General features: G+C 41.4%; 1 protein-coding gene and 1 pseudogene across 2 annotated transcripts in view; one reads left to right on the top strand and one right to left on the bottom strand.

The window, feature by feature from the left end:
* Window positions 1-15,728, bottom strand: part of Or7c19 (olfactory receptor family 7 subfamily C member 19) — a 99,869-nt gene that overhangs the window by 46,439 nt on the left and 37,702 nt on the right. The gene's annotated exons all lie outside the window — the stretch shown is intronic.
* LOC134478873 (serine/threonine-protein phosphatase PP1-beta catalytic subunit-like) overlaps window positions 1-15,728 on the top strand; it is a 65,097-nt pseudogene that overhangs the window by 34,336 nt on the left and 15,033 nt on the right.

Genomic DNA, 15,728 nt, shown 5'->3' on the forward strand with positions numbered 1-15,728 from the left:
GTCTTAATATCTCTTATATAATCAATCGAAATGTGGCCAACTAGAAGCGCCCTAGATTTTGATATTATTTGGAAACTTTACCAAGACTGCAAGTGACCAGAGGGAATGGAAAAGAGCTTCCCCTCTCCCTAATTCTTTCCTGCATTCCTAGTCCTGTTTGTTTTTGACTGGTCTCCCCAACATACACTGTATAAATGTCTGGTCTTTATGTTGCTGATGATGGATCTTTAACTTTGTTGCAAAGAGGGAGCCAGAGTGGGAGAAAACAAAGGAGTAGGCTGGCCCCGGTGTGTATAGAACCCTCACAGGCTACTGTGTGTCTCTGCTCCCCTCTGCATTGTCCCCTCTCCGGGCATCCACAGATCATTTGTTTCTGTCGGTTTCTGCCACACACAAAATTTGATACCCAACTCTAGAGTCGGATTCTTCAGCTGCTGCTCCCCTCTACCTGCTCTAACGATTTGTTTCTTGTCTCTCTTGGCTCTGGCCTGCTATGCCCTCCATGTGGGCACCCACATGTGTGTCAGGTTTCTGAAGCCTATACCTCTGGCCTGCTACATCCATGTGAATATCTCTCTTTCCCCCTCCTCCCCATCTCTCTCCCCCCTCCCCCTTCTCTGTGCCCTCCTGGGCCTATATATGATGAGCTTGGCTCCCCCTAGGAGCTGCCTGCTAAGTCCTGCATCTTTCTTAAGTACTTCTAGATCTCTGTGACCTTTTCCCTCCTGTCCTGCAGCTTCTTTATCCTCATTGCTTCTACAGAGTAGAGTTCCTTGTCTCATAACCATTCCTTCCCCTGTGTGGCCTAAGTGTCTCCCTAGCTCCTGAAGTTTGCTATGCCCATGGGCAACTTTAGTCTCTCCTGGCCTGCTCCATTGGTCTGGGCCTCTCTACTAAAGACACTTACTGGCTTCTCTTTTCTTTGCTCTCTTCTAGAGTTCCCTTGCACCCCCCCCCCCACCTAGATTTTATTACAACAACTTGACCTCATACAGATCAACAGCCAAAATTTGGTGCATCTGATTTCCAAATTCTCACAACTCTATCAGCTTCTGCCACTGTACAAACCAGTGATCCCTAAATCTCTTATACCTAAACTTGCTCTGTTCTACACTTCCAGAGTCTCTTATCTCTGAGGTTTTTCTCCCGTTCTTAAAAAGCTTTTCTCACGGAAAGGGCGGCGCAGATCTTCCTGGTTGCTGCCCCTGCAGAGAACTCGTAGGCAGCACCCCACGAGCAAACTTGAGTCTCGGGACCACAGGTAAGACCAACTTTTCTGCTGCAAGAGACCTGCCTGGTGAACTCAGGACACACAGAGGCAAAATTCCTCTAGGACCGGGCACTTCCGCTGTTTACCGGGAGTCCCAAACCCGTGGATCCCGGCCCGCAGCAGCTCTCTGCTCCCAAACCCCGTGGGAGAGAGACCTCACTGCCTGGTCAGGTGGGCACCCCTGAGGCTGCAGAGCGGAAGAGACCACCAACACTCCCCACCCCTGCCCACTTCCCTGGCCCAAGAGGAAACTGTATATGGCCTCTGGGTTCCCATAGAGGAGGGCCCAGGAGCAGCAAGACTGCTGTGCCTGAGACACCGCCATAACCTGAAGGGACCTACCGGATAAACAGTTCTCTGCACCCAAAGCCCGTGGGAGGGAGAGCTAAACCTTCAGAGAGGCCTGGGAAACCAGAAGAGACTGCACTCTGCACACATCTCTGACGCCAGAGGAAAACACACCGAGAGCAAACTTGAGCCTCGGGACCACAGGTAAGACCAACTTTTCTGCTGCAAGTGACCTGCATGGTGAACTCCAGACACAGACCCACAGGAACAGCTGAAGACCTGTAGATAGGAAAAGCTACACACCCGAAAGCAGAACACTCTGTCCCCATAACTGGCTGAAAGAAAACAGGAAAACAGGTCTACAGCACTCCTCACACACAGGCTTATAGGACAGTCTAGCCACTGTCAGAAATAGCAGAACAAAGTAACACTAGAGATAATCTGATGGTGAGAGGCAAGCACAGGAAACCAAGCAACAGAAACCAAGACTACATGGTAACATCGGAGCCCAATTCTCCCACCAAAGCAAACACGGAATATCCAAACACACCAGAAAAGCAAGATCTAGTTTCAAAATCATTTTTGATCATGATGCTGGAGGACTTCAAGAAAGACATGAAGAACTCCCTTAGAGAACAAGTAGAAGCCTACAGAGAGGAATCGCAAAAATCCCTGAAAGAATTCCAGGAAAACACAATCAAACAGTTGAAGCAATTAAAAATGGAAATAGAAGCAATCAAGAAAGAACACATGGAAACAACCCTGGATATAGAAAACCAAAAGAAGAGACAAGGAGCTGTAGATACGAGCTTCACCAACAGAATACAAGAGATGGGAGAGAGAATCTCAGGAGCAGAAGATTCCATAGAAATCATTGACTCAACTGTCAAAGATAATGTAAAGCAGAAAAAGCTACTGGTCCAAAACATACAGGAAATCCAGGACTCAATGAGAAGATCAAACCTAAGGATAATAGGTATAGAAGAGAGTGAAGACTCCCAGCTCAAAGGACCAGTAAATATCTTCAACAAAATCATAGAAGAAAACTTACCTAACCTAAAAAAAGAGATACCCATAGGCATACAAGAAGCCTACAGAACTCCAAATAGATTGGACCAGAAAAGAAACACCTCCCGTCACATAATAGTCAAAACACCAAACGCACAAAATGAAGAAAGAATATTAAAAGCAGTAAGGGAAAAAGGTCAAGTAACATATAAAGGCAGACCTATCAGAATCACACCAGACTTTTCGCCAGAAACTATGAAAGCCAGAAGATCCTGGACAGATGTCATACGGACCCTAAGGGAACACAAATGCCAGCCCAGGTTACTGTATCCTGCAAAACTCTCAATTAACATAAATGGGGAAACCAAGATATTCCATGACAAAACCAAATTTACACAATATCTTTCTACAAATCCAGCACTACAAAGGATAATAAATGCTAAAGCCCAACATAAGGAAGCAAGCTATACCCTAGAAGAAGCAAGAAACTAAATGTCTTGGCAACAAAACAAAGAGAAGAAAAGCACACAAACATTACCTCATATCCAAATATGAATATAACAGGAAGCAATAATCACTATTCCTTAATATCTCTCAACATCAATGGCCTCAACTCCCCAATAAAAAGACATAGGTTAACAAACTGGATACACAACAAGGACCCTGCATTCTGCTGCCTACAGGAAACACACCTCAGAGGCAAAGACAGACACTACCTCAGAATGAAAGGCTGGAAAACAACTTTCCAAGCAAATGGTCGGAAGAAGAAGCTGGAGTAGCCATTCTAATATCAAATAAAATCAATTTTCAACTAAAATTCATCAAATAAGATAAGGAAGGACACTTCATATTCATCAAAGGAAAAATCCACCAAGATGAACTCTCAATTCTAAATATCTATGCCCCAAATACAAGGGCACCTACATACGTAAAAGAAACCTTACTAAAGCTCAAAACACACATTGCACCTCACACAATAATAGTAGGAGATTTCAACACCCCACTCTCATCAATGGACAGATCATGGAAACAGAAATTAAACAGAGACGTAGACAGACTAAGAGAAGTCATGAGCCAAATGGACTTAACAGATATTTATAGAACATTCTATCCTAAAGCAAAAGGATATACCTTCTTCTCAGATCCTCATGGTACTTTCTCCAAAATTGACCATATAATTGGTCAAAAAACGGGCCTCAACAGGTACAGAAAGATAGAAATAATCCCATGCATGCTATCAGACCACCACGGCCTAAAGCTGGTCTTCAGTAACAATAAGGGAAGAATGCCCACATATACGTGGAAATTGAACAATGCTCTACTCAATGATAACCTGGTCAAGGAAGAAATAAAGAAAGAAATTAAAAACTTTTTAGAATTTAATGAAAATGAAGGTACAACATACCCAAACTTATGGGACACAATGAAAGCTGTGCTAAGAGGAAAACTCATAGTGCTGAGTGCCTGCAGAAAGAAACAGGAGAGAGCATATGTCAGCAGCTTGACAGCACACCTAAAAGCTCTAGAACACAAAGAAGCAAATACACCCAGGAGGAGTAGAAGGCAGGAAATAATCAAACTCAGAGCTGAAATCAACCAAGTAGAAACAAAAAGGACCATAGAAAGAATCAACAGAACCAAAAGTTGGTTCTTTGAGAAAATCAACAAGATAGATAAACCCTTAGCCAGACTAACAAGAGGACACAGAGAGTGTGTCCAAATTAACAAAATCAGAAATGAAAAGGGAGACATAACTACAGATTCAGAGGAAATTCAAAAAATCATCAGATCTTACTATAAAAGCCCATATTCAACAAAACTTGAAAATCTTCAGGAAATGGACAATTTCCTAGACAGATACCAGGTACCGAAGTTAAATCAGGAACAGATAAACCAGTTAAACAACCCCATAACTCCTAAGGAAATAGAAGCAGTCATTAAAGGTCTTCCAACCAAAAAGAGCCCAGGTCCAGACGGGTTTAGTGCAGAATTCTATCAGACCTTCATAGAAGACCTCATACCAATATTATCCAAACTATTCCACAAAATTGAAACAGATGGAGCACTACCGAATTCCTTCTACGAAGCCACAATTACTCTTATACCTAAACCACACAAAGACCCAACAAAGAAAGAGAACTTCAGACCAATTTCCCTTATGAATATCGACGCAAAAATACTCAATAAAATTCTGGCAAACCGAATCCAAGAGCACATCAAAACAATCATCCACCATGATCAAGTAGGCTTCATCCCAGGCATACAGGGATGGTTTAATATACGGAAAACCATCAACGTGATCCATTATATAAACAAACTGAAAGAACAAAACCACATGATCATTTCATTAGATGCTGAGAAAGCATTTGACAAAATTCAACACCCCTTCATGATAAAAGTCCTGGAAAGAATAGGAATTCAAGGCCCATACCTAAACATAGGAAAAGCCACATACGGCAAACCACTTGCTAACATTAAACTGAATGGAGAGAAACTTGAAGCAATCCCACTAAAATCAGGGACTAGACAAGGCTGCCCACTCTCTCCCTACTTATTCAATATAGTTCTTGAAGTTCTAGCCAGAGCAATCAGACAACAAAAGGAGGTCAAGGGGATACAGATCGGAAAAAAAGAAGTCAAAATACCACTATTTGCAGATGATATGATAGTATATTTAAGTGATCCCAAAAGTTCCACCAGAGAACTACTAAAGCTGATGAACAACTTCAGCAACGTGGCTGGGTATAAAATTAACTCAAATAAATCAGTAGCCTTCCTCTACACAAAAGAGAAACAAGCCGAGAAAGAAATTAGGGAAACGACACCCTTCATAATAGACCCAAATAATATAAAGTACTTTGGTGTGACTTTAACCAAGCAAGTAAAAGATGTGTACAATAAGAACTTCAAGACTCTGAAGAAAGAAATTGAAGAAGACCTCAGAAGATGGAAAGATCTCCCATGCTCATGGATTGGCAGGATTAATATAGTAAAAATGGCCATTTTACCAAAAGCGATCTACAGATTCAATGCAATCCCCATCAAAATACCAATCCAATTCTTCAAAGAGTTAGACAGAATAATTTGGAAATTTATCTGGAATAACAAAAAATCCAGGACAGCTAAAACTATCCTCAACAATAAAAGGACTTCAGGGGGAATCAGTATCCCTGAACTCAAGCAGTATTACAGAGCAATAGTGATAAAAACTGCATGGTATTGGTACAGAGACAGACAGATAGACCAATGGAACAGAATTGAAGACCCAGAAATGAAGCCACACACCTATGGGCACTTGATTTTTGACAAAGGATCCAAAACCATCCAATGGAAAAAAGATAGCATTTTCAGCAAATGGTGCTGGTTCAGCTGGAGGTCAACATGTAGAAGAATGCAGATCGATCCATGCTTATCACCCTGTACAAAGCTTAAGTCCAAGTGGATCAAGGACCTCCACATCAAACCAGATACACTCAAACTAATAGAAGAAAAACTAGGGAAGCATCTGGAACACATGGGCACTGGAAAAAATTTCCTGAACAAAACACCAATGGCTTATGCTCTAAGATCAAGAATCGACAAATGGGATCTCATAAAACTTCAAAGCTTCTGTAAGGCAAAGGACACTGTGGTTAGGACAAAACGGCAACCAACAGATTGGGAAAAGATCTTTACCAATCCTACAACAGATAGAGGCCTTATATCCAAAATATACAAAGAACTCAAGAAGTTAGACCGCAGGGAGACAAATAACCCTATTAAAAAATGGGGTTCAGAGCTAACAGAGAATTCACAGCTGAGGAATGCCGAATGGCTGAGAAACACCTAAAGAAATGTTCAACATCTTTAGTCATAAGGGCAATGCAAATCAAAACAACCCTGAGATTTCACCTCACACCAGTGAGAATGGTTAAGATCAAAAACTCAGGTGACAGCAGATGCTGGTGAGGATGTGGAGAAAGAGGAACACTCCTCCATTGTTGGTGGGATTGCAGACTGGTACAACCATTCTGGAAATCAGTCTGGAGGTTCCTCAGAAAATTGGACATTGAACTGCCTGAGGATCCAGCTATACCTCTCTTGGGCATATACCCAAAAGATGCCCCAACATATAACAGAGACACATGCTCCACTATGTTCATCGCAGCCTTATTTATAATAGCCAGAAGCTGGAAAGAACCCAAATGCCCTTCAACAGAGGAATGCCCTTCAACAGTGGTACATCTACACAATGGAATATTACTCAGCTATCAAGAACAATGACTTTATGAAATTCATAGGCAAATGGTTGGAACTGGAAAATATCATCCTGAGTGAGGTAACCCAATCACAGAAAAACACACATGGTATGCACTCATTGATAAGTGGCTATTAGCCCAAATGCTTGAATTACCCTAGATGCCTAGAACAAATGAAACTCAAGACAGATGATCAAAATGTGAAGGCTTCAATCCTTCTTTAAATGGGGAATAAGAATACCCTTGGCAGGGAATAGAGAGGCAAAGATTAAAACAGACACAGAAGGAACGCCCATTCAGAGCCTGCCCCACATGTGGCCCATACATATACAGCCACCCAATTAGACAAGATGGAGGAAGCAAAGAAGTGCAGGCCGACAGGAGCCGGATGTAGATCACTCCTGAGAGACACAGCCAGAATACAGGAAATGCAGAGGCGAATGCCAGCAGCAAACCACTGAACTGAGAATAGGACCCCCGTTGAAGGAATCAGAGAAAGAACTGGAAGAGCTTGAAGGGGCTCGAGACCCCAAAAGTACAACAATGTCAAGCAACCAGAGCTTCCAGGGACTAAGCCACTACCCAAAGACTATACATGGACTGACCCTGGACTCTGACCTCATAGGTAGCAATGAATATCCTAGTAAGAGCACCAGTGGAAGGGGAAGCCCTGGGTCCTGCTAAGACTGAACCCCCAGTGAACTAGATTGTTGGGGGGAGGGCGGCAATGGGGGGAGGATGGGGAGGGGAACACGCATAAAGAAGGGGAGGGGGGAGGGTGATGTTTGCCCGGAATCCGGGAAAGGGAATAACACTCGAAATGTATATAAGAAATACTCAAGTTAATAAAAAAAAAAAAAGGTTTTCTCCCTATGATTTCTCTGCACTCTGTTCTCAAAAAAATCTCTTAAGACTGTGCTGTAAAGTCTATCTCAGAATTTGTAAGTTCACTGGGTATAGTTTAAAAAAATCTATAATAAAATGTGGTTTTAAATTTATAATTAAAAATCTATACATAGGTAATCTAATCTTCTGTAGAATATTACATATAATTCAACTCTTGTTCAGAAAGTGTGTTTGTGTAACTTTGATTCAACTTTATATGTGTATATATATATATGTATAGATAGCATGGATTCAACTCTCTGTGTCTATGTGTATGTAACTTGGATTTGACTCTCATTTTTAAAAGCTGAGCTCTTCTAGGAAAAGAAATGTAAATAGCAACCCCGTGACTCTCCTCCATCTTGGCCGGTCATCTCATCAGGATGGAAGCAAGCACATGACTGGCAGCCGTCTTTACTAAGAGTACATGTCATGTGATTTAACCAGCATCGTAAGATAACCACATGGCAGCTAGGTATAGTGACAGACGCCTTTAATCCCAGCACTCAGGAGGCAGAAGAAGGTGGATATCTGAGTTTGAGACCAGCCAGGTCTACAGAACAAGTTCCAGGACAGCCAGGGCTTCATAGAGAAACACTATCTTAAAAGAACAAAAACCACGTGGCATAGAACAAGTCATAAAACTCAGTCCTCTGTTTAACATAGAATCTATTTTTAGAATAAGGAACAGCAAGTCTCCAAAACACTTTGGATTGGTATGGATGTCTGCATGATAATATTAATTTAGGGTTATGTTTGCCACAATATACTATGTGTGCTTCCCTATGCTGTATATGATGATAAAAATTTGAGGTTATAAAGGTCTACTCAGATAAACAAAAGCCAATTTAGAGATTTACACAGAACTACCTAAGTCTTTGCTAACTGCTCAACATCAGACTTCTAAAAAGTTTACATAAGTAACATGTTTAATAAATAAGTTATATTTGACAAATACCATTTTTAAATTCCTAAGGGCTACTGAGATTCACAGTAATATTTGTCTGTCTCCTTTGTCTTTTCTTACTTCATTAAGCTTTATTTATTAGGATAAACTAAGTCATACCAGACGGAAACTAATATTCTACAATGATGCACTATGACTAAAACTTTTATTTTGGCACTAAAAGAGCTTCAATTAAATGATTATTATTTCTTAAGGCTCAAACTTAAAAAAGAGAAAGCTGTAAAAGTCCTAATCTTATAAAAGCTACTAATTTATTGTATGACTCTGGTTCATCCAGTCTTTCAGATGGTTCCAGTCAGGACTTCAGTTGAGGCTTGAACTTTCTCAGCTTGCAGATACTGGACAACAAATGCTACAGCTAGCTTTAAGAGTAACCATTTCTCTAAGTTTCTTGTGTTCCCCAAAAGGAAATTCTTTGCCCCAATTCAGCAGGAAGCAATTATAATAACACCATGATCACTGTTTCTTAAGATGGTTGAGGTGGATGGTTTTGGTCATTTCATAAATTATACATATGTTGTCATTTTAAGGGGTACTTTACAAATAATTATAATTTTGGACAGGGAGAAACTAAATATGGTACTTCAAAATTTCCATGATTACATATTATCTATTTAATTCCCTCCACAATAGCAAGAAATGGACATTATTATTTATGCGATATTACAGATACATAAACAGAGAAAATAATTGGCTGGCCTGCTTTTCTGAGCTTCCTTAAAGATATAGTTAATTGACAGAGCTGTGCTTTAAAATTAGGGTCCATATTCTTCTGTTTTAAATGTGTGACACTTTTTTCTTTTTTTCTCCATCTTTATTAAATGGGTATTTCTTATTTACTTTTCAATTGTTATTAGCTTTCAGTGTTTCCATGCAAACATCCCCCTAGCCCCTCCCCCTCCCCTTCTCTATCGGTGTTCCCCTCCCCATCCTCCTCCCATTACCACCCTCCCCCCAAAAATCCCCTTCACTGGGGGTTCAGTCTTGGCAGGACCAAGGGCTTCCCCTTTTATTTCTAGTGGGTGCAGCTGGCGGCTGGCGGCTGGCATGTGCACATGCTCTCCCTGCTCGGCAAGAGTGGGTAGGGGGAGGGCCCTAGCCTGGGGTGAGTTGGAACTGGGGTAGAAAGGCATAGGGACTCCTAGGTGAGAATGCCAAGCTGCCTGCTGCTGCCTTGCAGTTCACTCAGAAAAGTCCTTGTTCCTGCTGCAGGGAGGAGAGTCTGGTGCCCACAAGATGGCTGAAGGGGAGCTGAACGCAGACAGTTTCACCACCTGCCTGCTGGAGGTACTAGGATATCATCCGGGAAAAATTGTGCAGATGACTGAAACAGAAGTCTCAGGACTGTGTATCACGTCTCCTGAAGTCTTGCTTAGACAGCCTATTCTTGGAATTGGAAGCTTCACCGAAGATTTGTGGAGATATTCATGGACAGTATACAGATTTACTGAGATTATTTGAATATGGAGGTTTTCCACCAGAAGTCAACTATCTTTTCGAAGCAGATTATGTGGACAGAGGAAAGCAGTCTTTGGAAACCATCTGTTTGCCATTGGCTTACAAAATCAAATACCTGGACATCTTCTTTCTTCCAAGAGGAAACCATGAGTGTGCTAGCATCAGCGGCATTTATGGATTCTATGATGAGTGCAAACGAAGTTTTAATATTAAATTGTGGAAGACATTCACTGATTGTTTTAACTGTCTGCATATAGCTGCCATTGTTGATGAGAAAATCCTCTGTTGTCGTGGAGGACTGTCACCAGACCCACAGTCTATGGAACAGATTTGGAGAATTATGAGACCCACTGGTGTACCTGATACAGGTTTGCTGTGTGATTTACTGTGCTCCGACCCAGATAAGGATGTACAAGGCTGGGGAGAAAATGACCGTGGTGTTTCTTTTACTTTTGGAGCTGATGTAGTCAGTAAATTTCTGAATCGTCATGATTTAGACTTGATTTGTCGAGCCCATCAGGTGGTAGGAGACGGATATGAATTTTTTGCTAAAAGACAATTGGTAACTTTATTTTCTACCCCAAATTCCTGTGGCGAGTTTGACAATGCTGGTGGTATGATGAGTGTGGATGAAACTTTGATGTGTTCATTCCAGATATTGAAACCATCTGAAAAGAAAGCTAAGTACCAGGATGGTGGGCTGGATTCTGGACGTCCTGTCACTCTACCTCGAACAGCTAAACCACCGAAGAAAAGGTGAAGACAGGAATTCCGGAAAGAGAAACCATCAGATTTGTTAAGGACATACTTCATAATATATGTGTGCACTGTAAAAACATCCAGCCATTGGACACCCTTTATGATGTCACACCTTTAACTTAAGGAGACAGGTAAAGGCTCTAAATTTTTTTTTCTAAAAGAAAGACGTGCTACACTGTATTGTAATAAGTATACTCTGTTACAATATTCAACAAAGTAAAATTCAAATTCAAAAGTATCCATTAACGTTCTATCTTCTCATATCACAGTTTTTAAAGTTGAAAAGCATCCCAGTTAAACTAGCTGCGTTAGTTACCCAGATGAGAGCATGAAGATCCATCTGTGTGAAGTGGCTTTAGTGTTGCTTGGTTGTTTCTTTATTTTGGGCTTGTTTTGTTTTGTTTGTTTTTGCTAGAATCATGGCATCTACTTTTCCTGTTCTTCCCTAATCATTTTAAAGAGTGAAAATGGGAAGAGCTTTAAAGACGTTCACTGACTATTACTTTCCTTCACTCATCTACTTAAGTAACTGTTGGATCTTACTAAGAAAACTGACGCCTCATAATAAAAAGGATATTTAGAGGTCGATAGGTTTTAAAAAGATACAAACTATTTGATCCAGTGATTTTAATCAAACAGTTTGACTGGGCAAACTTTGCAGCTGATAATGACGATTTTGCTTTTTACAAATTGCCAATGATTTGAATTTGTGCACTCTAACCTTTAATTTATTGATGCTCTATTGTGCAGTAGATTTCATTTAAGATAAGGCTCATATAGTACTATCCAAAACTAGTTGGTGATGTGATTATGTGGTACCTTGGCTTTAGGTTTTAATTCAAAGGAGACCCCTTTTGGCATGCTTAACTTTCTGGTATTACCCTCTCCTGCATTGGTTTTGTTTTTTTTTTGGGTTTTTGTTGTTGTTTGTTTTTTTTTGTTTGTTTGTTTTTAGATCCACAGAACATGAGAATTCTTTGTGAGGAGCCTTGGAAAGCTGGCTCTTCTTTCTCTCTCTCTGTGAAGGATGTGTTTAAATGAACGCTGGTCAGTGGGGCATTTTCAGCTCGGAGCACTGGGTGCGTCACTGGCTAATAATTGCCATGTGAATGTTGTTTTTGTCTGTAAGGCTATGTCACTAAGGATTTTTACTCTGAGCTTTCATAATCAAAGCTCATGTGTATAGACATGATTTGTAGTGAAGTACAGTAGAAATAATTTCTGCACATTAAAAAAATAAAGTGGATTTGTTATGTTACATTGGTATAATAAATCCATCAGGAGTCATGGAGAGTCCAACTTTTCTGAATTTAGACAGGGCAGCAATGTATTTCACTCTCATTGCTTCTTTAAATACAGTGGATATCTGACAGTAGTAACAGGGAGAGAATTGTGCTCCCTGGCAATGACCTTAGGTTCTTAGACCTCCTCTGATTTCTTCTAACTGTCAGTGTCATCCTTAGCTTTATACATTAGAGGTTGTGTGTTACAAACATTTTTCTACAATACCAAAACTGTTTGGAGCACGTAGACCAAGATTCAGCCTGTAACCTAATGGCACTTCTGGGGCGTTTGGTATTTCAGTTAGGGGAATTGATAAGTCTGTTGAACATGTCCTTCCTGGAAATGCGTTTTAAATCCAAAGTTGTTGGCCTAGAGTATCAGGGTAGGACATCTGAGTGTCTCCAATCACTCAAGTCTTGTGGATGGTGAATTTATCATCTGAGTTCTGAAACCACAGCGGTGAGGGGCCTGAAACCAAGCTGTACCCTGTTCAGCTGATAATAATCCTGGAGAAGCCATCTCCATGGTACATGTAAGCATGTGATGTCAGGCATAGGGAACACCTGGCTGCTTACATCTCTTGGTCTCTATAGAGTAGTGGGAGAACTGAGATCCCCTGAGGAGGCCTCTTAAGCATAGATCAAACTCCTTGCAGTGACACTGGGTTCCAGGCTTGTTCCCCTGTGCAGTCCTCACTGTGGTCTATGTATACTCTATGCATTCTCCCCATGCAGGTTCACTTGTATTCTTCTACCTACAGAGGCTGGTAGAGAAACATCATCCCCTGGAACTGACCTAAGCAAGAAGCAGGCCAAGAAGGAAAAGGAGAGGCTGATTAAAGAGCTGCAGCTCATTACCGAGAAGAGAAATGACCTCAGAGATCGCCTGAGGTTTCTGACAGAGAGATCCAAGAACAACAGGTATGAATTGCTCCAAATGCTCTTGTTTCATTCCTGGATCTGCAAGGTCACCTTCATCTTATCCTATTAAGGTTTTGGGTTCTAGAAAGCTGTGCCTCCCTAACCACTCTGTGCTAAACCTCACCTCCCATATAGAGGAGATTCAGAACCTAACCCTTCCTGAGGAGGGAGATGGAAAATGGACTCATCTGCTTCCATTTATTGAAAAGCAGAACTTGTGGTCTGAATGAAGAATTCAGGGATAAAGGCAGAGGAGAGTGAGTTCTCAGTGTGCATTTGGAAAGCCCTTGACAGCTGGTGGCTTTGCAAGATTGTAATTGCAGTGAGTTTATGGTGAGTCTCTGTACTTGCTTGGCAGGTGACTGAGTGCTGGAAGATCCAGGCAGCAGCCTGAGGGGCCTGGTCCCAAACTGTTCATCTCAAGCTTGTCTAGAAGTTCTCAGGCTCAGGCCTGTTTGTTATTGACTGTGTGTCTTACCCTCTGATACAGTAATGGTGCATGCATTTCTCCTGATTTTCACAGTGTTCTCTGTTTCCATATTTCTCTTTCTCTTTCTCTGACTCTGTTTACTTTTCTCTTTTTTTGTGGGTGTGTCTCAGTCTGTGTGTGGGCATCTGCATATATCCAAATGCATATGCCCATTTACATGTTTATATTTCCCTCCAAATTTGAGTCTAGGGGGTCTATGTCTTGGCCTAAGTATTTACCTGTGTAACACTTTCATGGTCATGTGAGTGCTTTGTTTTGGGAGCCACACTGTCAACAGCACAATTCTTTGACTGTGTGGTCACATTTGTCTGTACAGTTGTATCCATTGGGCAGTTTATTGTTTTGTGGCCAGATCTGATCTCAACTCCATAATTATGTGTAGTGTCTGTCTCTACACTATGTTATTCAGAATGAAGAATTCCTGTTGTCAAAACAGGAAAAATCAAATCACATTTTCTGGGTGTGTAGGGGGGTGCCCGGAAGAGCTGTGGCTGAGGCTTTTGATAGGATAACTGACTTGACTCCAGGTCCAGTCCTCTGTATTGAACAAAGGGAGCCAGGGAGCCATCCATCTGGATGCTGAGCTTCCGGTGTCCTGGCCCCAGAATAACAAGTTTCTGAAGCTGAAGAAGATCCCAATATATAGAATTCAGAAAGTGTCCTTCCAGTGCTGGGACCCACCCTGAGTTCATATATTCCTAAAAGCCGATGTTCATTGGATTCTATCATTTGGGGTCAGGCCCTACTTCAGGCCAAATCCATTATATGAAACACTGGAGAGAAAGGAGAAGGAGGTCATGTCAATTCTGCACAACATAGAGATGGAGAACACTGAGGTCCATGACAACATCCAGGAGCTGAAGAAGAAGATTACCTTCTCTAGGTAAGTACTAGTCAGAAAGGCTATCACTTGTGGAATGGCCATTTCTGACTTTCTTTGTTCTGGATTGGACGGTCTTCAGCTATGATTCTATCTCTTGTGCTGTTTACACATCAGTGTGCCAGGGCCATTAGGATTCAGTTTTCAGTTCCATAAAAGAGTGTTACTCATCCCAGGATTGTCTAGGCATCTTCAGAAGGCTCTAGATAGAACAGCAGTGATTGAAGTCAGCAGAAGGTTATTAGGCTGACCTGGACCTATGGTGTCACACCAGGTTTTACAACACTCAGTGCGTGGACCACATAGTTAGTTAGCATGACCTTCCCTTGGTTCTACTGACCTCCTTTGAGGGTGTTTCCCTTCTAATAATTGATGTTACTCCCATGCTTTGGGATTACATGGATAGTTGTAGAACCCTTGTTCTTTTTGAGAGATTTGGACCCTATTTGATACTTGGGTCACAGAAAAAATTTCTTCTTCCCTGAATTGGCTGTTTCCTGTTTCTGCAGAAGCCTTATATGTATCAAGATGTATTCTACGTCTTCATGGGTATCTGGGTTCTAGGGTTGTTAGTGGGACTTGGAAGTAGGAATGGGAGAAAGGGGCAGCATGATCTTACTATGCAGAATGTATTTCCAGTATCCTGCTCAGCCAGCTCCTGACGCAGAACACATGTATGAAGAACTTTGTCACATCTATGCAGGAGAGCAAGGTGGTACAGACTGATTGTGCACTGATACAGAAATATTTGATTGAATTGAACAAGAACGATAAATATTAACAGGAGAAGACCAGCAACTGCCAGACCCCAACAATATCTGGTAGGAATAAGCAGCTGTGTGAGCTTAACAATATCTGATACCATTTTCCAATTTCATACTTCTTTGCTTTCCCCTATAATCTTTCTAATTTACACTCCCAACCATCCAACCATGTCCTGTAATGGAATTGTTCATTGCTCTGCCTATGCACAAATATTCTGGGAAGTTAACCACTTTTCAGAAACTGAACTATTGGCAAGTATATTTTGCTTCTGTTTTTGAAGCTGCAGTCCACATGGCATGTCTGTGCGATATGCTATGTAGAGTTTTGAACAAGTTCTTGGTCCTGTGACAAATGACATTTTGTGGTCATGTGACCTCCTAGGTAGGAAGCACCTTTGTGGGATAAGAACCAATTGCAAATGGCAAATTCATCCTTGTCATTGACTTTTATCTTGGTGACGTATGGACATCTCCTTTCTTCCTGCAACCCAATGAGGTCTCTTCCCATTGCCTTGTT

This window comes from Rattus norvegicus, chromosome 19 (assembly GCF_036323735.1).
Source record: "Rattus norvegicus strain BN/NHsdMcwi chromosome 19, GRCr8, whole genome shotgun sequence".
In the NCBI taxonomy this organism is placed as follows: domain Eukaryota; kingdom Metazoa; phylum Chordata; class Mammalia; order Rodentia; family Muridae; genus Rattus; species Rattus norvegicus.